Genomic DNA, 26470 nt, shown 5'->3' on the forward strand with positions numbered 1-26470 from the left:
ATCCACGAGAATTCTGAACAGTCCTTGTGACAAAAGAATATTTGGGGAGCCAACATCCGAAAAAAAAACATTATAGTAGGATTACAAGCGTCATTACATTTTTATGTGTAAATATGGCAATTTTCGAGCTGTCATCGGTGAAAGATTTTTGTTGCTGACAAAACCGGACAAAATGGATATCCAAAGTTTGGTATGTACTGCTACATGAGACAGTTATGGAATTTTTCCTTTATACATGACATTCAGAGAAGTGTGGGGACATAAAACTGCCACAAAATTCCACAGTACGGATTAAAGTGTGGAATGCGAGGAGTTTTGAAACCAAAAGCCCAAGGAACGCGAAAAGTACTCTCCTAAATCAGATGAAAGCTCTCTTACTCGCTACGACTCACAATTAGAGAGTCTGAAAATGTACAGTAGACTCAACTCATGAAGGTGTAAGTAACCGGTTTGTAATCGTATGTTGGCAGCGCTACAGACATTGTTAATATCGCTGACAGCGCTCTGCACCCTCGGCAAGGGTTCCTGTGGTTGGACGGACCAGCAGTTAGCGAGTGGATAGGGAAGTGTATGGGCATGTTTTTCTTAGTGGAGACTCTGCGTTGGTAGAAAACGCAATTTAAAGGGAGATGAAATTTCTTGTAAGAAAATATGCAAGGAAAGCTATGATAATGGATGTATGGTTGATAATGTTTGGGTAATGGAATTATTGACAACTATATAATTTTTGGAACTGGTTTCAAATGAATAAGATAAAATTTTCTAAATACATTGTTTGCTCTTCAACAAAATCTTTCTTTTGCTAACCATATGCCTCCTAAGAGTTTAGAGTCTATAGTAGTTAGAATCTTTTTATTTAGCTGGCTGTAGTTGCTGCTTGCTGCAATTGCTGAAGTTCGTGTTATGTAGATTTTATGTGCGGTAAGTGACTTTTAAAAACGAAATGGGGTTCGTGACTGAAATGAGTTCAGGCAGTTAACAGAGTTGGAGGTTGTTTCATATTTCTTTGATTACATATTTTTTGGATTTTTATTATTGTTAGGATTTCTTGCAATTCACAGCCATTCTTTTGTGTTAATTATTGGAAGTCATGTTGTTAATGTATAGCAAATAGATTGCGTTGGGCTTGTATATTGTGGGTAATAAATGAATAGGTTAAGTGTGAATAGTCTTTGTCAGGGAAAAGTCTGTAGATCAGTGTTTAATAAAAAATAATTAAAGAGTTAGTTTCAAAGGAAATAAATAATGCTTGAAATAATTGGAATATTATTCTGAGATCGAAAAGAGTTCTGGAGTAACAGCAGATACAGTACCTCCATACGGCACCAATAACGTCATGGAGCCGGTCGCTTAGGCGATAACCTAATTCTAGAACGCGCGCAGTACATTCTCTTGAGCCCTTTCGAAGCCGCAGATCCGCCTTTCAGCGTCGGACTGAGTTGCAATCGCACTGGGGTACGATACGTCGTAAAACGCACTTGCGCTACACTGGTCTGGGTTAAACTCTTCCTGCGGCTACGTTCATATTTGTTTCACAGATACAAGCGAAGTCATGGTGCCCCTAGGCGTCACGAAGTTCGGCGAGGAATTCTTAGAACGTGCAAAGCGAAGGAGCGAAGAAAAGAATTCGCCTAAATATAATAGTCGAGGAGGATTTTGGCTCTTTCTGGATACGAGGAACATCTGAAATGACCTCTCTCTTCAGGGAATGAAAAGGAAGCTCGGATAATTTTGAATGAATCTCCGACTTAATAATCGTGAATAATACTGAAATGAGCTGCTATCAAAGCGACCGGTTAAAACACTGTTTAATTTAAGACAGCTATGGGAAATTTCCTCATTTTAGATTATTACTTCCGTCTTCAATACAGTACGTTATCTAAATTTTTTAAATGGCTCTGAGCACTATGGGACTTAACATCTGAGGTCATCAGTCCCCTAGAACTTAGAACTACTTAAACCTAAGGACATCGCACACATCCATGCGCGAGGCAGGATTCGAACCTGCGACAGTAGCAGTCGTGCGGTTCCGGACTGAAGCGCCTAGAACCGCTCGGCCACCCCAGCCGGCAATTTTTTTTTAAATTAACCTTCATGTTGATTACAGTGTGTCAATCAAATTTTATAAATCGATTTATGGCATTAAGTGAGTCACGATTCTGAGAATCCAGAGAGGTGATAGACAACAATTTGAGAGATTTCTGCATTAAAGCTGCTTAAATTATGTAGGGCATCAGTACAGGACCCTGTGATCCAAGAGTAAAAGAAAACGTGCTAAATTATAGTTCTAAAAGTATTGGAAGCAGCATTTCGACACAAATACTGCTTCAGCTTTGGCGGCCAGGTGACGCTGTAGCGATAGCAGAGGTGCTGTGAGTTTTACTGCACAATTATACGGATTTAATGGTTGGTGTAAATCAGTATACAGGGAGGTCCATTGATAGTGACCGGGCCAAATATCTCACGAAATAAACATCAAACGGAAAAACTACAAAGAACGAAACTCGTCTAGCTTGAAGGGAGAAACCAGATGGCGCTATGGTTTGCCCGCTAGATGGTGCTGCCATAGGTCAAACAGATATCAACTGCGTTTTTTTTTTTTAAATAGGAACCTCCATTTTTTATTACGTATTCGCGTAGTACGTAAAGAAATATGCATGTTTTAGTTGGACCACTTTTTTCGCTTTGTGATAAATGGCACTGTAATAGTCACAAACGTATAAGTACGTGGTATCACGTAACATTCCGCCAGTGCGGACGGTATTTGCTTCGTGATACATTACCCCTGTTAAAATGGACCGTTTACCAATTGCGGAAAAGGTCGATATCGTGTTGATGTATGGCTGGTGTGATCAAAATGCCCAACGGGCCTGTGCTATGTATGCTGCTCGGTAGCCTGGCCGACATCATCCAAGTGTCCGGACCGTACACCGGAGAGTTACGTTATTTAACGAAACAGGAAGTGTTCAGCCACATGTGAAACGTCAATTACGACCTGCAACAAATGATGCCCAAGTAGGTGTTTTAGCTGCTGTCGCGGCAAATCCGCACATCAGTAGCAGAGAAATTGCGCGAGAATCGTGAATCTCAAAAACGTCGGTGTTGAGAATGCTAGATCAACATCGACTGCGCCCGTGCCATATTTCTATGCACCAGGAATTGCGTGGCGACGACTTTGAACGTCATGCACAGTTCTGCCACTGGGCACAAGAGAAATTACGGGACGATGACAGACTTTTTGCACGCGTTCTATTTAGCGACGAAGCGTCATTCGCCAACAGCGGTAACGTAAACAGGCATAATATGCCCTATTGGGCAACGGAAAATGGATGCGACAAATGTAATATCAGCGACCTTGGCGGGTTAATGTATGGTGCGGCATCATGGGATGAAGGATAATTGGCCCCCATTTTATCGATGGCAATTTAACTGGTGCAGTGTATGGTGATTTCCTACGTCATGTTCCACCGATGTTACTACAAGATGTTTCACTGCATGACAGAATGGCGATGTACTTCCAACATGATGGATGTCCGGCACTTAGCTCGCGTGCGGTTGAAGCGGTATTGAATAGCATATTTCATGACAGGTGGATTGGTCGTCGAAGCACCATACCCAACTGTTCGTCTAAAACTGTGAGCCATATGTTTGTGACTGCTACAGCGCCATCTATCACATATTTCTTTACGTACTACACGAATGTGTAATAAAAATGGGTGTTCCTATTTTAAAAAATGCAGTTGATATCCGTTTGACCGAGGCAGCGCCGTCTAGCGGGCCAACCATAGCGCCATCTGGTTTCTCCCCTCAAGCTAGACAAGTTTCGTTCTTTGTAGTTTTTTCGTTTGACGCTTATTTCGTGAGATATTTGGCTCGGTGACGATCAATGGCTCACCCTGTAGATACTAAATATAAGCGTGGTTTGTCTGTACGTGCTGATATAACTCTGCAATTCACCCCCTCGGCCCCCTAGGGGGTTATATGGTGTGGCAGCCCTCCATCCTCCATCGGTGGACAAGTTTTCGGTTTGGAACTGTAGGGGTTGAGTCCGAAAATTTCGGTGTCAAAAGAGGGCATCGCACCAGCGGACCTCTTATGGGAAGTACATGAATCGCATTTCTTCTATTAGAATGTCTAAGAATGCTGCAAAATCTTCCAGTGTCCAAGAATGTTACAGAATCTTCTATAATGTTAGAGAATGTATACTGGCCCATAAAAAGTCATTGCAAGCTTCAGACAGAGCGCTACAAGTTCTCCGAAGTAGTTCAGAATTACTGGCAGGTAAGTTAGTTACACTTTCCGAAGATTTTCGCTAACTTTTCCAACTATTCCAAAATGGACTCAAGCGGATAAAATTAGTGCGTGATGGAAGCAATCATTTCTCTGACGTCGAGTAAAGAAAGTACAATTAAGAAAATGATTTATGTAACATTGCCAACAATCTAGATGAATTAATGAACAAAGTTCATCCAAATACTGTCCAAATTATTCAAATATAACTGGTTATTTAAAAGAGTTATTTATCGGTAAGAAATGACGTAGTTGACAATATTAGTTTAAAAATTAAAAATAAGATTACTGGCGAGGAAAGGATGTATAAGTCAATAGATTCTGTGGTTGGTGGAAATGAAAGTGTTATTTTCTAATTCGATGAAAGTTTCAGGAATGCCTTTACATGGTTTACAATTAAAAATAGGATCTCCAATTATTTTGATGAGAAATTTAGGTTCACCAAGATTATGTAATGGAACGAGGATCACAATGAAACAGTATCAAACAATACAATTGAAGCAAAATTACTGTCAGGAAAAGATAAAGGAAAAACATTATTTATTGCCGGCTTCTGCTCATCTTTACTTAACTGCAGTTTCAATTCAAAACGCTGGAATTTTCAGTCATATAAGCATTTTGCATCACTACATATAAAACTCAACGACAAATGTTAAGATTTTGTGGTATTAATTTAAAGATATAACGCTTTTCTCACCGTCACTTATACGTAGTTTGCTCTAGAGCGCGAAACACAAAGACTTTATACAGGGTGAATCACCTAAAATTTGCACTGTAAGTGTTGCGGAAATCAAAAGTGACACTGATGTGCGGTTTTCACAGAATGAATAGATAGTCAGGGAATCGTTTTGTTAACCAATAAACAAACTGTAATAACACTTAAAAAGTGTATTTTTTGTTGAAACATAACGCTTTTTCAAACGGAACAATGGCTACTGACGTTAACAGACTAAAAGTAGGATAAATTAGAATGTCTCTGGTAATTGTTGCAGGACTCTGGTGCGAGTCTACGACTTATCGTATTTTCAAAGTTCCCACACTGACGCTTTGTGCCATTCTACCTGCGTAGTTGATAGGTAAGATGTTTTTGCGTTTGCTTACACTGTACTTGTGGGTTCTTTCAGTGCATTGCGACTTGCTAATCAGTTAGTGAGCGACAGTCCAAGCTGCAGGTCGTGAGTGGACGATGGGATTCACCAACGCAGAAAAAGGAGACATGCTCATGGTGTATGGAGAGTGTATGAAGACTGCAATTCGTTCTTTCGCGGTGTACGCGGCAAGATATCCCAATAAATGTCAACCATCTCGGCGGTTATTTATCATCATCTTCAAGTGGCAGAGTAACAACTGACAACGTAACAGAAGGAAACAAGTGACGGCAGAAGATGGGAAAATTAATGTTTTTGCTGCTATTTAAGTTGATCCGCACATTAGTTCCCGTTCAATCGCACGAGGAAGTGGCATGAGGCAAGTGGCCTATGCATTCTCCATCGACATAGGTTCCGTCCCTAACGATTATGAGAATCGTGTTAAATTCTGTACATGGGCATTAAGACAGGATACTCCATCTTGTTTAGTGATGAAGCCACGTTTACCAATCATGGCTAGGTCAACGGAGGAACGTGCACTTTTGGTCTGCTTACAATGCCCGTTGGCTTCGTGAGGTGGAACGTCGGCGGCCATGGAGTCTAAACCTGTGGTGTGGGATAGTGAATCATCAGCGGTTCTTACAGACGGGACACTGAACGCGCACAAGTATCGCAGCGCCCTAACAGACCACCTGCCACTAATGCTAGAAGACGTTCCTGTGCAGTCTAGGAGGAACCTGTGGCACCTACGTGATGACTGTCCAGCCCATAGTGCACGAGGTACTACAGCATGTCCTCACGAATTGTTTCCAAATCGTTGGATTGAACGCAGAGAAGCAGCATCTCGGCCGGTCCGTTCGCCATATATGTAGACTTTTTTATGTGGAAAGCTGAAAGCGCTGTCTACAAGGACAGACCAACTACACCCGATAATATGCAACGACGTATTACTGCTGCCTGCTCTGACATCGCTGAAATGCTGGACCGTGTGCAACAGTTGCTCCATACCAGACTGGAAGCGTGTTCAAAAAATGGTTCAAATGGCTCTGAGCACCATGGGACTTAACATTTGTGGTCATCAATCCCCTAGAACTTAGAACTACTTAAACCTAACTAACCTAAGGACATCACACACATCCATGCCCGAGGCAGGATTCGAACCTGCAACCGTAGCAGTCGCGCGGTTCCGGACTGAAGCGCCTATAACCGCTCGCCCACCACGGCCGGCGAGGACAACATTCTGGGCTCTATTAGTTAAGAACTCTTCGAGTCACTCACTTATCTGTGAGCTTATTCCACATGCTCGTACCTTTCTTAACAGCCTGCAATGGGGCACCGTGTCAAATGCTTTCCGGAAATCTAGAAATATGGAATCTGCCTGTTGTCCTTCATCCGTAGTTCTCAGTATATCGTGTGAGAAAAGGGCAAGCTGAGTTTCGCATGAGGGATGCTTTCTAAAACAATACTGGTTCGTGGACACAAGCTTCTCAGTCTCAACAAAGTTTATTATATTAGAACTGAGAATGTGTTCAAGGATTCTGCAGCAAACTGAAGTTAGCTATACTGGTGTGTAATTTTGCGGGTCCGTTCTTTTTTCCTTCTTATACACTGGAGCCACCTGAGCTTTTTTCCAGTCGCTTGGGACTTTGTGCTGGGTGAGAGATTCACGATAAAAGCAAGTTAGGTAAGGCGTCAGTGCTGTAGAGTACTATTTATAATACCGAACTGGGATTCCATCCGGACCTGGTGATTCATTTGCTTTCAAATCTTTCAGTAGTTCTACATGCCAGGTACGTTTATTACTATGTCGTCCACACAGGAGTCTATCCGATGGTCAAATGACGGTATGTTTGTACGATTCTCCTGTGTGAACTATTTCTTGAACGTCAAATTTTAACTTCGGCTTTCGTTTTTCTATCTTCAACTGCCACACGAGACTGGTCAACAAGAGGCTGAATGGAAATCTTAGACCCGCTTGGCGATCTTAAGTAAGACCAGAATTTTCTCGGGATTTCTGCCTGATCTTTTGCTAAGGTGTGACCGTAGTAGTTTTATATGCTTCGCGCATAGATATTTTCACAGACGAACGAATCTCTACTAATCTTCACTTGACGTCATTAGCGTGTTATCTTTTGAACCGAGAGTGCAACTAACTCCGCTTCCTCAGCATCCACCGAATTTCGTCACTAAACCATGGTGGTTTTTTTCCATCCTTTATCCACTTACAAGGCACATAACTCTCCAGACCACAATTTACAACCTGCTTAAACTTTGCCCATAATTCCTCTACATCTATCTTACTGGAACTTAGTGACATCAATTCACTAAGTGAGATGCTAGTAACTGCTTATCTACTCTATCTAGCAGAAGCGCTGTCCTAGCCTTATTATCATCTGATTTATTAACGTGTGTTGTTCTTTAGTGTGTGCTACCACAGGTATTGTACAAGTATTGGTGTGACATTCTGATTTACCCTACGTTCACTTTTTTTAAATGTCAATAGGCACTGTTCCATTTTTTAAAAAATGTATGTTTGCACAGAAAATACATTTTATAAATATTATTACAATCTATGCTAACGGCCTTGCCGCAGTGGTAACACCGGTTCCCGTCAGACCACCGATGTTAAGCGCTGTCGGGCTGGGCTAGCACTTGGATGGGTGACCATCCGGTCTGCCGAGCGCTGTTGGCAAGCGGGGTGCACTCAGCACTTGTAAACTGAGGAGCTACTTGATTGAGAAGTAGCGGCTTCGGTCTCGAAAACTGACATACGCCGGGAGAGCGGTGTGCTGACGACATGCCCCTCCACATCCGCATCCAGTGATGTCTCTGAGCTGAGGATGACACGGCGGTCGGTCCGTACCGTTGGGCCTTCATGGCCTGTTCGGGAGGAGAGAGTATTACCATCTATTGATTGACTAACAATACAAGCCCCTGACTACCATTCCATTCTCTGAAAACTGCACATAAATAGCACTTTCCATTTCCTCAATATTTGCGGCTTTTTAGGTGATTCACCCTGCATATCTACTCACCAAGTCGTAAGATGACAAATATAGTTCATATGCAAGTATTATAAGACAACAAACTGATTAAATATGAAAAATACTAAGCGCATCCATCAACCTAAATACACCTGAATTAAAGTTTTCTTTATTTTTGACACAATCACTATTTATGATACCATCATCATCGGTTTCGGCCCACAATGACCGTCTTCAGGTGCTACCATAGAAAAATGAGAAGCTTATATAAAGACCTCAAACAAGGAAAAATATTTTCACTAGATCTAAATACATGTGGATCATATCTCTGGGCGCTGTGGATCATATCTATGGACGCCACTTGATGGACAAATGGGTTTGTGTAGTCAAACTAAACATAATGGCATAAATCAGTAAATTATATAGATATGACTAACAAGGGAAATTCCGCATCGCACCCCCTTCATATTTAGTGGTAAGATGGCCCATCGGAAACTGCACACAGATCAAGTATGAAAAAAGGACGAAGGAGCACTGAACAGAGAGAAACGAAGCAAAATCGAAACAGTGAACGGTCCCAGCGCAATATGTGTAACATCGAGTGAACTGCAAGGATCTCGGCGTCGTGTTTCTGTGGCCACGGTGTTGGACTGGGAAGAGGGTAATTGCTGTTAAAACCTCCCTCGTGCTCCATTCTTTTCACAAAATTATGAACTATCCTCCCTGTCACTGACTTGTCTGTCTGCCGTATTTCAATTTGTGTATGTGCCGTGGTGTAACGTTCGTTTGGAACAGCGAGGTTCAAGGATGGAACGACCTCCAGACGTATGTACCTCTCATTTGTTCTACACAAGTACCACATGTTATGATTCTTGCGTTCGGTTTTGGAAGTTTTGACTCTTGAATTCTTTTGTTGTAATATAATTCACACACGTTTATTAGTAGTTTTTATTCTGTGAGAGGTCTATGCGACGTCTGGCCTGCTCACACTATTCATCACATTTACTTGCGACGGTAATATATTCTTATACAAGACTCAAATTTTATAACAAATGTATGGTATAACAATTGCCAAGATTATAGAAGGATCACGCCAAGTTCAAACTCATTTAAATCTTGATAACGTGCCATTGTAGCAGCAGTAACCGATCTAACAACTGCGACAGACACTTGTTGTGTTATATAGGCGTTGCCGACCGTAGCGCCGTATTCTGCTTGCTTACATATCTCTGTATTAGAATACGTATGGCTATACCAGTTTCTTTGGAGGTTCAGTGTATAAGGATTGCTCCTTCGTCGTTTAAAGTCCTCACTCTGGTTTAAATATGGTTCTACTGCTTTAACGGACCGTATTCTACACTCCCGGAAATTGAAATAAGAACACCGTGAATTCATTGTCCCAGGAAGGGAAAACTTTATTGACACATTCCTGGGGTCAGATACATCACATGATCACACTGACAGAACCACAGGCACATAGACACAGGCAACAGAGCATGCACAATGTCGGCACTAGTACAGTGTATATCCACCTTTCGCAGCAATGCAGGCTGCTATTCTCCCGTGGAGACGATCGTAGAGATGCTGGATGTAGTCCTGTGGAACGGCTTGCCATGCCATTTCCACCTGGCGCCTCAGTTGGACCAGCGTTCGTGCTGGACGTGCAGACCGCGTGAGACGACGCTTCATCCAGTCCCAAACATGCTCAATGGGGGACAGATCCGGAGATCTTGCTGGCCAGGGTAGTTGACTTACACCTTCTAGAGCACGTTGGGTGGCACGGGATACATGCGGACGTGCATTGTCCTGTTGGAACAGCAAGTTCCCTTGCCGGTCTAGGAATGGTAGAACGATGGGTTCGATGACGGTTTGGATGTACCGTGCACTATTCAGTGTCCCCTCGACGATCACCAGTGGTGTACGGCCAGTGTAGGAGATCGCTCCCCACACCATGATGCCGGGTGTTGGCCCTGTGTGCCTCGGTCGTATGCAGTCCTGATTGTGGCGCTCACCTGCACGGCGCCAAACACGCATACGACCATCATTGGCACCAAGGCAGAAGCGACTCTCATCGCTGAAGACGACACGTCTCCATTCGTCCCTCCATTCACGCCTGTCGCGACACCACTGGAGGCGGGCTGCACGATGTTGGGGCGTGAGCGGAAGACGGCCTAACGGTGTGCGGGACCGTAGCCCAGCTTCATGGAGACGGTTGCGAATGGTCCTCGCCGATACCCCAGGAGCAACAGTGTCCCTAATTTGCTGGGAAGTGGCGGTGCGGTCCCCTACGGCACTGCGTAGGATCCTACGGTCTTGGCGTGCATCCGTGCGTCGCTGCGGTCCGGTCCCAGGTCGACGGGCACGTGCACCTTCCGCCGACCACTGGCGACAACATCGATGTACTGTGGAGACCTCACGCCCCACGTGTTGAGCAATTCGGCGGTACGTCCACCCGGCCTCCCGCATGCCCACTATACGCCCTCGCTCAAAGTCCGTCAACTGCACATACGGTTCACGTCCACGCTGTCGCGGCATGCTACCAGTGTTAAAGACTGCGATGGAGCTCCGTATGCCACGGCAAACTGGCTGACACTGACGGCGGCGGTGCACAAATGCTGCGCAGCTAGCGCCATTCGACGGCCAACACCGTGGTTCCTGGTGTGTCCGCTGTGCCGTGCGTGTGATCATTGCTTGTACAGCCCTCTCGCAGTGTCCGGAGCAAGTATGGTGGGTCTGACACACCGGTGTCAATGTGTTCATTTTTTCCATTTCCAGGAGTGTATTTTCAAATTTTACAAATATCATTGCAATGTTTTTCATATTTTACGGTTTTCGCAAGTAAATCCTGTCTTGTCTACGCACATCTAGCGCAAAGAGAAGTACACTTACAAGGGGATCTCCTCATCGCACCTCCCACAGATTTAGTAGTAAAATGTCTCAGTGCATAGCCCGTCAAAAACTGAATGCAGATCAAGTATGCAAACAGGAAGAAGGTTTACTGAACTGTGAAAAAAGAAGCAAAATAGAAACGGTGAACGGTTCTAGCTCAAGATGTGCATCATCGAACGCGTTGCCAGAACCACGGCGTCGTGGTTGTATGGTGACGGTGTGCGACGAAAAAGCATGAAATCCGTGTTCAGATCTCCCTCGTGCCCAACTTTTTTTGTCACAAAGTTGTGAAATTTCCGTCCAGTCATTGACAAGATAGCAACCGCCATTTTTCCTTGGTCCAGCGATCGTCAAAAGCAGATTCAGCACATCGGCATCAAAGAGCATCCACCTCAGCAAATACGACACCAGGTGAGACAGGCAATATTCCAGCGATTTCTAAACCTCGGCCATCTTTGTTTTGGGTATGAAAACAACGTTTTAACAAACTATTGTATAGAAGTTCATAGAGACATAAGAACTGTACTTCTGCATTTCTTAATTAAAGGAAACGAACAGATTTTTGCTTGCACATCGTGTCACAATCAGCGTAAAATTCTCTGACAGAATCTGGCAGTCGTACTTCATAATAGGAACTGCGTCAGAGTTAAGAGTTTTCGTGTGAAATAACATTTTACCGAATGAATAATTATCTCATTACGGATTTAATTATTTTTTGAATATATTTACTTGTATTACAGGAATATATTAATATATTCTTCCTTGGCAAGAACTAGATTAGAGGTATAAAATCACGCAATTTGTATCACGAAAATATCCGATTACAACATTAGCTTTCTAGCTGTGTTGAGTCTCATTTTTATTCAGAAGCGCTTTTATCAGTCATTGCTAAAAGTGTCCTTTAGATACCACGATAATTCAATTTCTGTTAAGCTTTGCATTTTCATACACAACCGACATTTTGTCAAAGTTTATTACATGCGTCAGCAGAATATCTTACGAAGTACCGATCTACCAGTTTACAGTGATAATTCTATGGTTTACTCGTCCTTAGTACACAACAGCTAATGTAACCATTGTTCTTAGCCACACAGACGTCTTGTATAGGGAACAGTTGACGTCTTAATAATTACAGTTTCTCCAGATATCTTGATATACACATATATATTTGTATCCGTTATTTTGTAAAAGTGCGTGAGCGTCTGTTATTTTGCCCATCACAAACAAAGTAGGAGGAAAGCTAGCCACAAATCGATCCTGTAGGAATATTCAGGTAGCTTTGAGGAAGAAGTTGAGTAAAGTGGACGTGGGCATTTTGAGATAACTTTAGCTAGGAAGGTTCAGTAGTGGCCCCGTTGGGTACGGTAGTGAAAAATGTTTGCGGAGGTTTACTGAATCCTTACTGTTAGTGGATTATAGTCTGTGATATGGTTTGGTTATCTTAGATATTCTGACTTTCATCAGACCATTTGAAACTCATCAAAATTCGTGCAAACCGTCGTAACTAATCCAGTTCAAGTAATGTTCTTACGTACATCAGCTAAATATAATAATCATCTTAGCATAATGATGTAAGGAAATGCCGTGTAATAATAAACTTCTGAATATAAGGAAGGGGCATGATTAGGCATAAAGTATGTGTAAAAGTGACGTAAGTATGATGAGGAGGTAACTGCATGTCAGGACGTGGACAATTCCTCACTGTACAGCCAGTCCATCAGCGTGCGGTATGTATTAAGCACAACAGTGTTTCTCTCCTATAAATCGGGTGATGGCTGTAAAGCTGAGACTGGTTATCCGCTCAAATCAATTGAGCTCTAGTCAAGGCTACAAATTCTACAGTTCCGTTTCTATTTATCGTTCAAATATTTTAGCAGTGTGGACCACAAGTAAAACAAATTTTGTGTTTGGTAACTATCAGCTGCTGACTGGCATTGCTTAGACTGAAGTATGAGCGAATTAAAAAAAAAAAGGATGACTCAATTACCAAATCGTTATTTGTAGGCCTCAGACATCAGTCTCCAGAGTATCGATAACGCAAACTTCTGCTATATTTGTGCCGACCTGCAGAGATGAAAATTTATTATAAAGAAATAAGAAACGGAAATGAAAGTGTTGTGCAGTGCTATTCAGTTCACAGATAGTTTTACATTGGGTTAAAGGAAGATTCATTTGTCTCAAGTATCGGCTATTACTTACGCCAAAAAAACCTTCCTTCAACCTGATGATGTTACGGTATCTGTAAAGTAAAGATAGTCGCTTGAGCGTAACTGGTTGTCCGTAAATAAATACGCATTAAAGCAACTTTTGGTGATTTCTCGATGTCGTTCTTTAAATGTTATTTTGTCATTATTAATATATTTGTTCCTTGCGCACTGCTCGGTCTACGATAAGCCTCATTGCTTATGGAACATAGATTCACTTTCTTATGCATGCAGTTGGTGCTCCTTAGTGAAGACGGCAACGTATCTTGTTTCTGGCGGTTCGTCTCGATTTATTCCGTTTGCCATCATCTTTTTGCGGAAGAGATAGCAATCGAGAGAGTCTTCCGTTTCGATTGTTTGGAAATCTTCTTTGGTGCGTCTAAATCAGATCATTACTGTTTTACATCGAAAAAGTCAAATATCTTTTAGTCACCCTGTTTCTATCCACCTGTTTAAGGTGGGAATCATGCTCACCTTTTGCGGTTCGTTCCTCCCATTTTTGTACGTTACTGTACACTTCGTTATTGGCCTGTATTTTATGAATGTCGTTCTTGTAATTGGGTCCCTGCATCGCTATAATATTTTTGCTGTCTTTATTCTCCTGTTCTCCTAGGAACCGTATACTCAGGAACAGGGTTTCGAGAGCATACAAAATTACTTTCTCCAGAACTATTTTACACAGACGTATTCTGATTACCTCGGAAACGCACATTTTATTGTTTGATGTTTATGTGTATGTCCCCGAAGTTCTCCATGGTCAAAAACGAATTTTCCTTGACGATCCTCCAAAAGAACTTCTTCTACTTGACTTCGTTTCCTTTTTTGGGGGAATAGTGGGGAGGGGGGGAGGGTAAATTCGACTAGTCATTTCTTCTGTTTCCTCGAAGTATATTTGTAAGCCATTTTGTACGGCGATTTCATCAGTCTGATTTAAATCCTAGAGGTTTTTACTTAGTTCAACAGAATGGTTGTGATTTCGACAAAAGAAAACCTGGGAAATCTGCCACTGTCCCTTTAAATTTGGTTCCGGTATCGCTTGAGTCCAAATCAGCCTGATCAAATCGCCGAACAAACTGGTTTACAAATATCTCGTTATGATGTAGTCTCGTTTTGTTAGTTTCATCAGTATTACTATTACCGCTTTTCTCTAAACTAAGCAATGACATCAAACTTTCAAATCGTACTAATGTTAATAACAGCCGTTAATCTAGCTTGAGCAAGTTTACCCACTCTGTACTGTCTTTCCGGATTTTATTCACGCTTCGCGTCACATTCTTCTCCAACTACATCACACGAACAGTTAAAACATCAAAACACACAAGACTAACTCACACGATTCCCAGATGGTTGGCGAGGGGTGAGGGGGGGCGGGGGGGGGGGGGGTTGAGGGCATGAGGGCAGAGGCGGTTGGAGGGTGCTCAGACATTCTTTCGTAGTGAATTCCACAGTATTCCCTAGGCTAGCGAAACGCCAGAAGCCTTATAAACAAAACGGCTGATATTTTGATATTCGTTCAGGAGAATAAAATTATCATAATAACGTAGAACCAATAAGGAGCAACGAGGAGTGGCCATGCATGTAATCCTTGTTTTACGTTAATATATATGCACACTCACTTCACATTTTTAAGGTTTCCTTCTTGGTGGGATCTACGAAACACGTTGACTGAATTGATAACTGAAACCTCGTCTGTCCGAAGCCAGCTGCGCAAATCGAGTGGCCATCCCCTCTCGGGTGGGGCCATCGGCAGTCACTCCAGTGTGCTGAACTAGCCTCCAGTACCGCGACATCCTAATAGCTGTGCAATGACCCGCCTACCTCTTCCTGTTTACGTTTGCCAACTTGCAAATGGGTAATACGAATTTTGTCTGTCGCGACAGCTTTGGCTTCATTTGAGTTTCTAATCTGATTTTCTGATTCACTTCGTAAATTTCTACGGCAGGTTAACGACCACTCGTGATACTCGGGGTTTCCCTACAGCAGCCTGGCTGCCACATCAAGTGACTTTCGCATTTTCGCCGTTAGCGGCAATGACTAAGCTCTAGGCAGCTCGGCAGGTGTATTAATACCGTCGTGCCCAATAATTCAGTGGCGACGAGGCAAGTTTCCAGCTCCAAGGTTTCACGGTTTTTGAACATGAGGATGCGATAAACGTACTATTCGGAAACGTCAATAAGACATCATCTGCGGTTGCTGAACCGAGTCTTGTAGCAACATCAGCAACAGCCAGCAGCTACGGCAGCAATGTATCCAGTGCCTTTCTCTCATTCGACGAAACGGAAGAAACGTGGAAAACGTGAGTCATTCCCTCTTTTACTTCAAGTCAAGTGATACTTTAGGCTCTGTCAGTCGATATATACTATTAATATATTCAAGAAGTAAATTACACGAATTAGCTAGCGAGTGGAAACCATTGACTAGCCTTAGAAGGTTAGAGTTTTCTGGAGTTTGACGTTCGCTATCAAAATATTACAGACAGCGAACTCACATTACAGAGACAATGCTTACGTTTAATCAGTGCACGAAACAGCTGGTGGGTCACTCTTATACAGCATGGGCCTCGGAAATACAGGATTGATCTAGACAATGAGATTGTTCGTGTGCATCGCCCAATGTGTCGTCCGACTGCCGTCATACAAACAACTGAGAAGTATAGCATTCGTCTCTTGGTAAGATGCAATTCGAAGTGATGCTTTCGCTCAACGAACGTTGCAAGAAAACGTTAATATGTGTAAATCAGACAAGAGTCATCACTGTCATCGGCTTCTGCTTCCCTAAGAACACAACAGCGAGGTACACTGATCAGCCAGAACACTATGACCACTGTCATACTATTGATATACACCCATCCAGGAGACAGCAGCTTCACCTGGCGAGGAATGACTGCTAGCCTTTTTTTTAATTTTGTGCGTTATGGTTCGCTGTATTTCGTCGTAGCGGACGTCACATGACATCCGTCGAAGCTCTTTGTTGATCCTTTCACTCAGTCTTTTTATTACAGAGGCCAGCCAGCTCTCTGACCGAGCACGGTGAGCCGCCGTGCCGGCTTTATATAGTGGTAGATACACTTTTCCTATTTAACGTTATGCAGTGATAAACAATTTGACATTATCGCAAGCAAAGCTGAAGTTAATCTTAGAAGAACTACTGCGAAGTTTAGGTTCGATGTCGTGTAAGAAAAGTGATGATCGTTTACTGATGGTTCAAATGGTTCAAATGGCTCTGAGCACTATGGGACTAACATCTGAGTTAGAACTACTTAAACCTAACTAACCTAAGGACATCACACACATCCATGCTCGAGGCAGGATTCGAACCTGAGACCGTAGCGTCGTTTACTGATGAAATAACTGAACCAACCGGATAGAAATATCGATAGATCACTGACTATAATATATGCTCTCTCTCTGACCAATGAAAATCAGTTCTGGAGCATCTTATTTGAATATTAATGACGAGGGCTAACTTAAACTATAAATATGTACTCGAGTAAGTTACTAAATGTATCATCTGTTACTTCTCTCGTAATATATTAGCAGAATCTTTCGAAATTACCAGTCAGCTCGAATGATGGCGACAAGGTGGTATTTGTTAATGCTTTACTGCCAATTATATTTGTGGCTATCACGTAATGCTGAGCGGTAATAACACACTCTAAATATCGTAAATACATTTATTAGACACGAAGTAAGAAGAACAAAACATGGCAGTACACAAGTTGCGCGCCTAGAGAGACATAGAAAAAAGAAGTTCCCCCTGGTCAGACACAAGCACGGTGCATGTAGTATCAGTGAGTGTGCAGTCGGTGTGTAGGATGGGGAAGGCTCGCGATCTGTCTGGGTCTGACCAAGGGCAAACTGTGATGGCCCAGACGCTCCACAGGAGCATTTCGGAACTGCATGACTCATCTGGTGTTCGAGGAGTTCTGTAGCGAGTGGCGAAACCAACGTGGAACCACGTCCAGACGTCGTGGCGTTGGGCGGCCACATTCCGTTACAGATGTCGGATGTCGTAGGCTGAGCAGACTGGTAAAACAGGACAGACGGCTAACTGTGGGGGAACAAACATGATACTTAAATGGTGGACAGAGTACAGTGCATCGAACTCTCCTAACGATGGGCCTCCGCAGCCAATGACCAATGCATGCTCCAATGTTAACATCACGACATAGGCTACTACGACTGAAATGGGCACGTGACCAACGGCACTGGACGTTGGCGCGGTGGTAGGGCGTTGCATGGTCTGATGAATCCCGATACCCTCTTCGTCATGCAGATGGAAGGGCGCGAATCCGTCGTCTTCCAGGGGTACAACTCCTTGACATCTGTACTGCGGGACGGAGATAAGCTGGCGTCGGCTCCATTATGCTCTGAGGAAGATTCACATGGGCATCAGTGGGTGCAGTGGAGCTCGTACGAGGTACCATGATGGCCAAGAAGTATCGTACACTGGTATCAGACCACGCATAGCCCCTCATGACGCTCTGTTTCCCTACGGCAATGGCATTTTTCAACAAGATAATGCGCCATGTCACAGGGCCACGGGAGTGATGGAGTGGTTAACATAGACGTCCAGTTGAGCAGCGAGGTGTTTGCTATCCGCCAGTCACCTTGAATGAGAGTGTCCCCACGTTCCGCCATTCCAGGAGTCACAGGTGTGTGCGGCTGGCCGGCACAAGGGAGATCGGACAGGTTTGCGCGAACTTGTGCAATGACGATAGACTCAGCGTGCTTTCGTTCTCTGCCACGTGTCCGTAGACTTTCTGCAAACGCCTATGAATATCTGCGATATTCTGGTTTTCTGCCACAAGAAACTCAGCGACAGCTCTTTGCTTGGAACGCACCTCCGTAACAAACAGCGTTTTGAAGGTTACCTTTAGCGCCGCCACCGATCGTAAATTCATGAAACTGTAGGGGCTGAAGCAGGAATATTTCATGATGTCCGCATCTTCTCAACGGAAATTGGGCGAGAAAAAAATGCGTTGCATTATTTACAGAACGCCCCTCGTAACTTGCCACGATCACGGTTAACGTTACCGAAGGAAAGAGGTCTTCCTTTAATGATAAAGAAATGTTTATTTAAAAGGAAGTAGAAGTTCTCAGATTTGTTTTTGGCACCTACTTTTTATGCAATATTTTATCGGTATTATTTCCAAATGATTTTTTTGTTTTTCTTGATATCTTAGCGTTCTCTTTTCGTTTTGATGTTCGCCTTGTATGAATTGAAGCATATTGCGTACACTGTTGTTTTCGCTATCAAATATTTAATAAAATCAATCGAACGGTTTACTATGAGCGATGCGGTCTCATCAAAAAATTGCAGGTTCCTCCCACAACACCGTTTTAGTCAGAGGCGGCTCTACCGGAAAGAACCAAAAAGTTGCTTTCAAAAAGAAAAAAAGATCCATCTGGCGATAGAATCATTATCTGCGTCATCTGACCGCACTGTCGACATCGTTCAGTCGCCAGGTTCACAACTCTCCTACAACACTTACTTGAAAGCCATGGGCGCCTTTAACAGCGGAAGCACTAGGACGTTGCAATACAAACGTAATTATCACGTACGCTTTCGGTAGTGATAGGCCAGCGATGCGACCATGCCAACCCCAAACAGAGTATGTCACATATTTTTTTACGTCCGAACAAGCTATGCATGTACTCTCTAGTAACAACGGGCAGATGGCCGTTTCGACCAGTATTCTGACACGATAAACAACGTCATGATCTGAACTCGGAAAGAGGCAGTATTCATGACTTCCCTTTAACTACACACATCGAAGAAAAATTCAAACTTCAGTACTATGGAAGTAGCGTCTTCACATACAATACACACTTTGTGTCGACACTGTACTATTTAATCATCTTCAAATTCAGCAAAATAATCAGTTTTCTTTTCCTACAGTGTCGCTAGGTGAACCGATGGCTGCAATCAAACTTTATTCTGACATAAAGCTGCCTGGGATCGGAGTCATACAAACTATCACAACTCCATGCAATCCATCACAACTCCGCGGCTCCTTCCGTCGGAGGTTTGGGTCCTCCCTCGAGCACGGGTGTGTGTGTTGTCCTTACCGTTAAGTTAGTTTAAGTTAGATTAAGTAGTGTGTAAGCTTAGAGACCGATGACCTCAGCAGTTTCGTCCCATAAGATCTTACCACAAATTTCGATTTTTCCATCTTACTATTCGAAATCATTAGGTGCAATGATTCTTGGAAATTGCCACCATTGTTGCAGCAGAAATGTTATTCACTACGTATTAGGACAAAAAGGAACATGTGTTACATGCAGCAAATTAAGTAGATAAAAATTACGAAATATCTGATTCCAACTGCCCTTCCACAGAAAATATATCAGCTGTGTTGGGTTGAGTCTAACTATTTTTAATTCACTCAGATGTAACATACATTGCAAACTTTGTTTCGACATTCTCAGCCGGCCGAAGTGGCCGTGCGGTTAAAGGCGCTGCAGTCTGGAACCGCAAGACCGCTACGGTCGCAGGTTCGAATCCTGCCTCGGGCATGGATGTTTGTGATGTCCTTAGGTTAGTTAGGTTTAACTAGTTCTAAGTTCTAGGGGACTAATGACCTCAGCAGTTGAGTCCCATAGTGCTCAGAGCCATTTGAACCGTTTGACATTCTCATACTTGAAAAGGGCTCTAAGTAATATATTAGCTGTTGACAGAATGTGTGACAGTTTCTGTAGCGTGGACGTTCCGCCTTCAAAATGAGTACTCACTCTTTGTTATTTACTCTTTCTCCTTACCGAGAACTTTTTTTTGTTTTCTTTTTTTTGTTTTTTGAACGATCTACTGTCCGTATCATTAGACAATACAGGTAATGTTGTTTTCTGAACAGACAACGCACCTTGCAGTAAGTATACGTTTTATTCTGTAAGTAGCTACGTTCTGGAAAAAAAGTAGAAGGTGGACCAATCAACCAGGAAAAAGGGAAACAGTCGACATTCAATAGTGATTGATTGTCAGTCATCTAAGATGCGTACAGATTTATCCAAATTTCCACACTATGTTAGTCTGTTATGGTTGGCTGCTCGTGTTTTTAAAAAAATCTCGCAAATTTTTAAAAGTTCTGAATTCTCCTGTGAAAGGCCTCTGTTAGTGCACGCTGTATGCACCTACTGCACGCTGTACACGCCATGTTTTATTTAGATGAAAAAAGAGAAAAGAGAGAGAGAGAGAGAGAGACCAGGCAACTGAGAAGAAAGCCTGCGATGAGTCAGCCGGGGAGCGGGGAGCGGGGAGCTGGGAGGAAACAGCCCCTCCCCTCGCCCCCTTCGTGCCACGTAAGTCCATGAACTGTGTCATTGGCTGTTTGAAAAATGTTGTACCTTTCTAGTAGACTCTAATCTAAGCATTATGGGTCATTGTTCGACGGTTATGGCTCAGACTCATTTTTTTAATTAACAGTTCCACTGACAAAGGAGAAAATTCAAATGAAACCTGAATGCAGACATCACATCTACATCAAAAGCAAAAAACAGACGAGAAAATCCTACCATTGGCTATGTTTTAAGTGAATAAAACGAAACGTGTATCGCAACGGAAATATGAAAATACGCAGTTCAGTAGTGGCATGAACAATTTGACCGACATTATTTCAGGAGTGCACGGAAGACGTTAGGCGATTCAATCACTGTTACAACTTACACTTAGTGGTATTCATGAAAGTGTGTCTAGAACAGTGCATACTATCTTTTGTGGACCACGTCACTTCATTTGTAGGGAGCCCCACGAGAAGACAAGCCATGGCGCGTACGTCACAGCACGAGACACTGCAAATCTCAAGATGCTAGCAGCCGTCTCCGGTGGGGAGCGAGTAACTAACTATTTGAGACGAATTTAATAGTTCATGACTGCGCGTTTAAATGCGTGCAAGCACGACGAAGTTAAGGCCTTTGCAATTACATCTTGATTCCCCGTGAACCCTGGACGGAGCCGAGCGTTCACGAAATGTGGTGGACAAGCAGACTCGTGTGACCTCGCAAGTTCGTTGAGAGGCCCGTATTTCTTTTGGGGCCCGACTGCATACGGCTCACATACGTCTCAGCTCTCAGCTGCGCAAGACGCCCAGGAACGCGGAAATTTCCATCGCTGCTGGCGGGGTGGTTGTTGGAGGGGAGGGAGGGGTGGAGGAGACGGTGGATGATTTTCTGAAACGTCACCTACATCCTGTTCTTGTATGCGAGGCTGTCCCACCAGACATCAACTACGTTCTACTAATCTGGACAGGAGAGAGCTAAGCTTTTTCTTTACCTAAAAGGGTTTCAAATTAATACCCCATTTCCATTCACTATAACGGTTATAAGATTTACGATTTTCGACACTTTTCGATTACGCTAAAATTACAAGAAAGTACTGGCTGATTTTATTGTTATGTGCTATGTTTTCTCCACCATTACAATTCCTGAAATATTTCGGTTTACTAGTGTTAGATACAGGACGAAATTCAGTATGTTGGTTACCAGACGATAAATGCTTTATTTCTCGGACACTGTTCCATTTGGTATCAAATATTTTGTAAGAGTGAACTGATTACTCCTAAAGCGTAAGGCAAACTAAAATTGCAGGTTTTGTGATACGTAGCTTTTTGTAACCTTTGAAAATGGAGTTACCTATGAAGCGCGTAGGATGTTTTACATTATAAACCCTTTCATTTTATAAGATTAGCTGTTCTGTTACCACGATGTGCCCATAAGAAATTTGCTTTCGTCTCCTCTTCCTTTCAGAATCGCTGAGCTTCGTTCGTCGCGTAATTACTTACTACGTAATAGTGTACAACACGTTGATAGAGATTACGTTGCTAAGTTACGAGTGCTTCAACTTTCCTTGCTCTCAGTTTTATCTCCACTGTGTTATATTTATGTGGCGTTAGCGAGGACAGTGCGTCGCCTCCACTTTCATCACAGTGCCCGTCTGTCGGTTAGAGTTTCGCTAAGAACAGGTAGTTACGTAGGGATTGAAAGATTAGCATTAAAACAGGAAAAGCTGGAGGATAACATCCAACCAAAGGAAGAAACTGGAGACTTGAAAGAGTTGGGAAATATCTGTGCACCCCTATCTGAAGGACCACTGAAGTATTTAAAAAATGGTCGTGTTTCCATGAAAAACAGTTTTTTCAGTATCTTTCAGTATCAGCGATTCCTTACTTACACTTAGGCCGGTGTTATACTATCAACTTTCTTTGTCAAAGCTGACATGTCAAACATTTATGTGAAAAAAAATTGACAATGTAATAGGGAACTTTGTCAAATCTTACCTTTCGTCGAAGAAATACGATAAAATCTAGAACCTTGCCGTAGATTTGATCATAAAAGTCGTTCTTCTTCTGTTCACTGCAACATGAAGTGCAACCACTTGGAACACTGAGATCGTCACAGCTACTTGACGTCTCTGTAGTTTGTTTCTAAACATGGTTTCAAAGTTTAGTTGGTGTGTTCCTACGACTCTTTTTGATAACCATGCTTCGATTGGGGTGGAAGGGGGGTGAGCAAAGGGCACAGTGCATGTTATTAATCGTGTGCTGATGGGCAGGTGGAAATTTGACTTCATATCCACAACCACATCTACAGCCATCCGTCTCAACATCTGGAAACATCCAGGCAGCTTTTCAGCAGGCCAGAATAAATGAGGTGGTCACACTCTAAAATCATTTTTTTTCTTATCTTTGTCTGTTTTTGAACTCTGGATGTCACAAGCTAAAAAGTATTCCGTCTGTTTCGTACTTTTTATTAATTTTCAAATGGCTTTAAGCACTATGGGACTTAACATCTGATGTCATCAGTCCCCTAGAACTTAGAACTACTTAAACCTAACTAACCTAAGGACATCACACACATCCATGTCCGAGGCAGGATTCGAACCTGCGACCGCAGCAGTAGCGCCGTTCCGGACTGAAGCGCCTAGAACCGTTCGGCCACAACGGTCGGCCTTTTTATTAATTTTGTAGTTGTTGGAACACTAATTAAATTATTCAAAACCAAAAACATTTCTTATTGCCCATATAGTGTAGTAAACATTTATTTACCTTCAGATGTTCCTCCTTCGCGGCTTTAAAAATCGCTTCACACGTTTTTGGAATATTTTGGTTAATGTGCAGTGTGGTATTCGAGTTCTGTATAGTAAACTAGAGTAGGGGAGGGTGGTGAGACTTGATCAGTGGGGAGACTTGTTCCTCCCATTACTTTGGCCATTTTGGGGAATTAATTTTTTGTTGTTGGAATCAGTGTTTCTTGCCATCCACTTTCCATTGTTGTAATTTGCATCTGTGAGTTTAACTGTTGTTGCTGTCCAGTAAGAGAGAAAGAAAGATTTTTCACCGAATTAACTTTTATTTTGGTAAGTGAATCCAATTATTTTTACATATTAATTCTGTAAGAAATAATGCTGGTAACTATTTCCTATAAAAGTTCATACTTTAAGGCATAAAGTATAACTGAAAATAAATGCTAATTGTATGTTAGGGAGCATTCAGAAGCAATTTTTTTTACTTGTGTCTTATGGGGAGACCTGATCCTCAAGAACTTGGTGAGGCTTGATCCAGGGATCAAGTGTCCCTGTTCAAATGTTCCCCAAAGATTTGATTATTTTCCTGGTATCACATTATTGTAAAACGTACAACACCCAACAAATGATATTATATAGACATTTTATTGTAATATAATGCATTGAATTATACAATATGGGTGAAAATGAAACTTAGGTCTAATAAATTAAGACAAAAAGTATCATAATTTTGCTTTATATTGCAGAACTATGGGTCTTACATATAACAGGAAAGAGGGTGTCAAAGCTAGGAAAAAAATTGACTCTAGAAGTATGGAACTTGCAGTAATGGCGTGCCTTGGGGGAAAAAGTTTCCGAGGAGCATCAAAGGAATTTCAAGTCCCACTAATGACCTTAAAACGTTATGTTAGGAAACAGTTAAGTCAAGATACTGAAATTTCTTATTCTTCTACATACAACAAGTCTCAGATGTTTTCAACTGAGGAGGAAAATTCTTTATGTGAATACTTGAAAACGGTAAGCAAATTACACCATGGCCTGAGTGCAAAAAGCGTGCGTGCATTTGCATATCAATTTTCTTCTGAAAATAAAAATTCCGGAAAATTGGAAGAAAGAGGGCAAAGTTGGAAATGACTGGTTCAGAGGTTTCATGAGAAGGCATCCTGAACTCTCTCTTCGTACACCAGAAGGAACCAGTATAAGCAGAGGAAGCAGCTTTAATAAACACAATGTTAGACAGGTTTTTGATAATTTTCGCCAGATTATCACTAGGGAAGTTCTTGGACCAGAATCTATTTGGAACATAGACGAAACGGGTCTTACTACAGTCCACAAACCAGGAAAAATAGTGGCTGTGAGAGGAGAGAAATAGGTAGGAAAAGTGACTTCTGCCGAGAGAGTTGAACTTGTGACAGCATTTTGTGGAATAAATGCTATAGGAGGCCACATCCCACATTTCATGATCTTTCTACGTGTGAACTGGCAGGATAGGATGCTGCATGGAGCTCCTCCTGGAACCAGTGGCTTCACTCATTCCAGCGGTTGGATGGCAGCTGATAATTTTGTTTTGTTTTTAAAACATTTTCATAAATATGTAAAATGCAGTGCTCAACACAAAGCACTTATCATCATGGACAATCATGATAGTCATATTAGTTTGGAACCCTTACATTTTGCAAAAGAAAAATGGCTCTGAGCACTATGGGACTTAACTTCTGAGCTCATCAGTCCCCTGGAACGTAGAACTACTTAAACCTAACTAACCTAAGGACATCACACACATCCATGCCCGAGGCAGGATTCGAACCTGCGACCGTATCAGTCGCGCGGTTCCGGACTGCGCGCCTAGAACCGCTAGACCACCGCGGCCGGCTTTGCAAAAGAAAATGGAATTACTCTTTTGACTATTCCTCCCCATGCATACCATAAAATGCAGCCCCTTGATAGGTCAGTGTATGGTCCACTGAAGGCATATTACAATTCTGCCGCAGGAGACTGGATGACAGCACATCCAGGGAAAACTATATCTACGATATCTCCGAGATTTTGGTAGAGCTTTCCCTAAAGCTTTTCACCCAGCAACGTGATTAGTGGTTTTCGGGTTTCAGGCACATGGCCATTTAACTCTGATATATTTACAGATGATGAATTTTTGTCTGCATATACAACAGACCACTTACAATCTGTGGAAGTCTGTGATTCTCCAAAAGAGTTTTTTTCAGTATCAACACCTTCATCTTCCGGAATTTGACCTAGCCGTATTGGATACAGATCCTTTGAAGATATCAGACCACACCCTAAGGCAGCAGCTTACACTACAACTAGACGAGGAAGGAGAGGAGCATGTACCGCAATCCTAACAAACACTCCAGTAAAAGATAAACTTGAGGAAGAACTCAGAGCAAGAAATGCACGAAGATTGAAACCTATGGCAAGACCTAAGAGGGTAAACTTTGAAAACAAGAAACAAACGAATAAGCCAAAAGTAGAAACTCTCCATGTGAGTTTGATAATGACTTGGAGAGTTTGAGTAACAGTGATTCTGATGAAATTTTGAATGATGTACCAGGCACTGGAAAATTGATCATTGCTAGCTTCCAAACAAAGAAAACTGAAAAACATTTTGTGGGAGAGATTTTCAATGTTCCTGGTGAAGAGAATTTCACTATAAAATGTGCGAGAAAGATAGAGGGCCAGTGGTTCAGTGACACATATGTGACACTGAAAGGGACCAAATTGTACGAGTCATTCCATCTCCAGCATTTTCTTCAAAGAATGACAGAGTTACCAGTGTCATTTTTAACAGTGTCAAATTTGAGGGCTTTAATATTCAGTAATTTGTATGTTTGTCTATAATTTCATCATGTTAAATACTTCAAACACAGGCAACCGTTATTGACTTTCTCAAGAAGTATACTTGTTTTTTCTTTGTATGAATGTGTTTTATCTCGCATATGATCTTGGATACACTAAACATGCTAATTCTAATTTTTTGACA

General features: G+C 42.4%; 1 pseudogene; it reads left to right on the forward strand.

The window, feature by feature from the left end:
- Positions 1–7952: 7952 nt before the first annotated feature.
- LOC126482661 (5S ribosomal RNA) lies at positions 7953–8070 on the forward strand (annotated as a pseudogene).
- Positions 8071–26470: the final 18400 nt, after the last annotated feature.

This window comes from Schistocerca serialis, chromosome 5, assembly GCF_023864345.2.
Source record: "Schistocerca serialis cubense isolate TAMUIC-IGC-003099 chromosome 5, iqSchSeri2.2, whole genome shotgun sequence".
Classification (NCBI taxonomy): domain Eukaryota; kingdom Metazoa; phylum Arthropoda; class Insecta; order Orthoptera; family Acrididae; genus Schistocerca; species Schistocerca serialis.